This window comes from Corvus brachyrhynchos, unplaced genomic scaffold (assembly GCF_000691975.1).
Source record: "Corvus brachyrhynchos isolate BGI_N302 unplaced genomic scaffold, ASM69197v1 scaffold440, whole genome shotgun sequence".
Lineage (NCBI taxonomy): Eukaryota > Metazoa > Chordata > Aves > Passeriformes > Corvidae > Corvus > Corvus brachyrhynchos.
In genome coordinates this window covers 105,055-109,762 of record NW_008235750.1, presented here as the reverse complement: position 1 = coordinate 109,762, position 4,708 = coordinate 105,055, and the positions used below count along the sequence as shown (strand labels likewise).

At 53.1% G+C, this 4,708-nt stretch overlaps 1 protein-coding gene and 1 pseudogene across 1 annotated transcript in view; one reads left to right on the top strand and one right to left on the bottom strand.

Moving 5' to 3' along the window:
- Positions 1–4,708, bottom strand: part of LOC108444731 (zinc finger protein 420-like) — a 12,258-nt gene that overhangs the window by 2,624 nt on the left and 4,926 nt on the right.
- Positions 388–3,802, top strand: LOC108444715 (annotated as a pseudogene).

The window sequence follows — 4,708 nt, the reverse complement described above, 5'->3', positions numbered from 1 at the left end:
TTTTCCTTCTTTTTCTTCTTTTTCTTCTTTTTCTTCTTCTCCTCTTCCTCGTCCTCTTCCGGCTTCTCTTCTTTATCCGGCTCCTGCTCCTCCTCCTCCTCTATCCTTCCTGTTCCTTCCGCTCCCCCCAGTTCCGCTCCCCCCAGTTCCGCTCCATCCGTCCGGAGGCGGGCCAGGAGCTCTCGCATGAGAGGGGGGACGGGACACGATGTGAACGGGGGGAAGAAGGGAGAAAACGGGGGGGGACCCCCAAGTAGAGCGGTAAAGGAGGTAGGTCAGCCCCAAACCGAGCTGGGGGGGAGCTGGGATCTGGGGGGACGATGGGAAAGGAGCGGGAGAGGGAAGATAAAGGGATGTGGGACAGCGGAAGAGTGGTTCCCAAAAGGGGAACCTTCGTATCTCCATTACTTAATCCTTGGAGGGGTTGCCTGCGGCCCTGGGGGAGGCGGATCCGCGCTGGGGGTGTCTCCAACACACCGATCCATCCCTAGGGGCTCATGGGGGGCTTCCCCCCACCCAGCAGCCGGTGCTGCGGCGGCCGTGGAGCAGAGGATGTAGGAAAGGGGGCTGGCCCCCTGAGCTTCCAACCTGCTGTGGGGTGCTGGAAGTTGCTGGGGCGGGGGGCCGGGGGAAGAGGGGGCACGCCATGACCTGTTTACCCCAAAACCAGCATGACCCTCCTTCTTCATTTACCACTAGGGGCTTTGCAAACAGGGCATTGTTTGAATTCTTTGACCCCATTCTAGGTAGAGCATCCAGCTACAGAAGGGGGACCCCTGAGACCTTGGAGGATGGGGGCAACCCAGAGATGAGGGAGCATTAAGAGGGGGAACCCCTGGGAACCCATCACTCTGAGACAGAGCTGGAAGAGAAGAGACCCCTGGGACCTTCCAAATCCCGGGCACCCATAAGTGGAGGACCCTGGAGAGGGGAACCTGCTGGACCCTCAGCAGCACAGAGAAGCAGAACCTCCCACAAACCCAGAGTAGGGAGACTAGAGAGAGGGAACTCCTAAGAGGGGTTTTATGGGCTGAATGTTGGTGGTTCAGGTTTTTGGGGGCTGAATCATCAAATTTTGGAGGGGTTTTTTTGTTGAAATGTGATGTTTTGGGGGTTTGGGGGCTGCCTTGAAGTTTTTGGGGGCTAAATCTTCGGGGTTTGTTTTTTTTTTTTGGGCTGAATCTTGGTGTTTTAGAGGGGATTTTACACAGGATGCCCAGTGACTTCTAGAGATGGAGTTGGACAGGAGGACCCCCCCCCACCTTGTTTATTCCAGCAAAACAGGATTTTTCATTCCCAACCCTTAGCTGGATGGAAGAGGAGGCTGTGAGGAAGAGGAAGATGCTCTAGAACACCCATGCAGGTGAGGAGGAAGTCACCGCCCCTTTCCCCCTCTCTCCTGCTCCATCTCCCAGCCCAGCATCGCCCCTGGCTGCAGGACAGCCCCGCTGCCGACACCGTCCTGCCGGGGATGAATTTGGGGGGATCTCCTTCTCCTTCCCTCTGGCACAGAATCAAACCCCTTCCTCTCCTTGTCCTTCCTCTCCTTGTTCTCCTTTTCTTCCTCTCCTTGATCCTTTTCCTCCTTTCTTCTCCTTGCTCTTCCCTCTCCTTCCTTCTGTTTCCTTCTTGTTTTCTCCTTCTTCCTTTCCCTCCTTCCTTTCTCTTCTTCCTCCTCTTCCTTCGTGTTTCTTCCTTCTCTTTGTTCCTTTTTCTTCTCTTCCTTTCTCCTTTTTTCTTCCTCCCCTTCTTCCTCCTCTTCTTCCTCTCCCACTTCCTCTCCTCACTACTTTCTTTACATGTTCCTTCCTCTTATCTCTCATTCTTCTTTCTCCTTCTTCCTTCTCCTTGCTCATTTTTCTCCTTTTTCTTTTTTTTTTCATTCCTTCTTCTCTTTCTTCCTTCTCTTTGTTCTTTCCTCTCCTTATTCCTTCCTTCCCCAGACAATGAGCTGTGGAGAGAGACCAAAGAGGACAAATTCCCCCAGCAGAACCTCGTGGAAGAGGCCGTTTTGAGTGGCTTCATGGCGCAGGAATTCAACGAGGAGGAAAAGCCCCGGAAATCCCACACGAGGGGGGGCTGCAAACCCAGCCCATGGAGTTCTGAACAGGAAAGACCCCCCCTGTGCCGGGAAGGCGGCTGGAACTTCAGCCAGAGCTCGGAGCTGGTGGTCCAGCAGCGGCTTCACAACAGAGAGAAGCCCTACAAGTGCTTGGAATGTGGGAAGAGCTTCAGCCAGAGCTACCACCTCATCCGCCACCGGAACATCCACACTGGGGAAGGGCCCTACAGGTGCAGGGAATGTGGGAAGACCTTCAGTGATGCCTCCACCTTCGCTGCCCACCAGCGAGTGCACACGGGGGAACGTCCCTACAAGTGTGGGCAATGTGGGAAGAGTTTCAGTCAGAGCTCCAACCTCCTCACCCACCAGCGCCTGCATACGGGGGAACGGCCCTTCAAGTGCCCTGACTGCAGGAAAAGCTTTGTCCGCAGGTCCGACCTTGTCATCCACTGGCGCATCCACAGCGGGGAGAAGCCTTACGAGTGTCCTGAGTGTGGGAAGAGGTTTCGGAGCAGCTCAGTTCTCATCAGGCATCAGCAGACACACACAGAGGGGAGGCCATACGAGTGTCCTGAGTGTGGGAAGAGGTTTCGAAACAGCTCACATCTCATCAGGCATCAATGGACGCACACCGGGGAGAGGCCCTATGAGTGTCCTGAATGTAGGAAGAGATTCAACCAGAGCTTTGCCTTGATCAGACACCAACGGACCCACCAGTAAGGGAAGCCCTATGAGTGCCGCGACTGTGGGAAGAGGTTGAGTCAAAACTCCAAGCTCATCACCCACTAGCATCTGCACACTCAGGAATGGCCCTACAGCTGTGGGGAATGCGTGAAGAGCTCCTGCCTGAATTACCATCAGATGATCCACACAGGAGAACGGCCCTACCAGTGTGAGGAATGCAGGAAAAGTTTCAGTGATGGTTCCATCACCCACCAGTGCCTGCACACTAAGGAATGGCCCTACAAGTGTCAGGAATGTGGGAAGAGCTTCAGCATCAGCTCCTACCTGATCTGCCACCAGAAGACCCACAGCGGGGAGAAGCCTTACAGGTGTCCTGAGTGTGGGAAGAGGTTTCAGAGCATCTCAGTTCTCATCAGGCATCAGGGGTAGAGGCTCCTCCGCTGTACCAGCTTCAGGAAGAGCTTCAACTGTAGCTCCAAGCTCGTCACCCACCAACACATCCACATTTGGGAGAAAGCCTGTGAGTGTTGGGAGTGTGGGAGAAGCTTCTCCCGCAGTTCTGCCTTGACCTCACACAAATGCACCCACCAATAAGGGAAGCCCTATGAGTACCCCTGCTGGGGGAAGAGCTTTGTCTATTGCTTCAGCTTCTCCACGCGTTGGAGGCCCAACATTGGATGATCCAGTGACCCACATTGTGGAGAGATCTGGTGATCCATGTTCAGAGCAGGGATGTATTCAAGAAGACACTTTTTTTGAGGCCTGTGACCAAATAGGGACAATTTGAGGATTAGGATGTTCCCCAGGTGACCACCAGAGACCCTCAAATGACCCCTACTCTAATATAAATGAGTTCCAAGAAGTGATGGGAATATGTAAAAGAATTCGAGGGGAATGTTTAGCATGTATGTATGAGTTTGGGAAATGTATTAATATGTATTAGTTATATAGATACAAATGAATATGTTAGATAGCTGAGTGTGTGATAGGGGTAGATATCCCCTGTGCACACCTGGCACCGAAATAAAGTAAAGCTGCTTTCTAATAGTGAAATTACAGAGTTAAAGAGTTTAGTTCCCGATTTTCAGTCACATTTTCTTGTTGCCAAGCTCCCCCTCCACGTGCAATCCCCAGTGCCAAACATGTGTTGACACTCCAAAAGCAGCCGGGCTGTGCAGTGGGAGGTCCCTGTGTCCCCACCTTGCACATCAGTGGGAGCTCCAGTCCTTGAGGGGTGTCCTTATTCCAGGGAAGAATCTCCACATCCGTCTCCCCCTAAGAATGGATACATCAGGAGACACCACAGTTAAAATTTGGGATGGGGCTTTTATAGTCTGAAGTCTTGCACTGTCAGTCAGATGTGCTCAGGCAGCTGTGCCAGCTCAGCAGCTTTGGATAAATTATCAGTGGAATCACTTGATTGTTCCTTTATCCTGGTATTTTAACAGATCTACTGTATCTTACCTCACTGCCATTCAACCCCAAAAGCAGTGGGAGCCCCCTTCTTCATTTACTGCTTGGCATGTATGCAAACAGGGCATTGTTCGTGTTGTTTGACCCCATTTGAGCAGAGCATCTGGCTAAGGACCCCCGTGGGATGCCCCTGCCAACTGTCGCACCCCCAGTTTTCCTTATTCTCTCATCCATTTCCCATGGTCCCTGCAATCCCCAGCTCCCCCCACAGCTTGGTTTTGGGGTGTCCCCAACACCCCGGTTCAGTATTGGGAACTCAGCCCCTTCACACTCAGTCTGGAAGCCAAAAGACCCTCTTCTCCACCCTCTCACACCCCCTTCCAATCATACCTCCAATCTCCAGGTTTCCCCAGAACTTGGTTTGGGGATGCCACCCACCTCCTACTATGGGGGTCCGACTTGCCCCTTTCACTGAGCTTTGTGGCTCCCATATCCGTCCCACTCCGTTTATGGCTCCCAGACCACACCCTCCACCCCTCTCCCATCGTC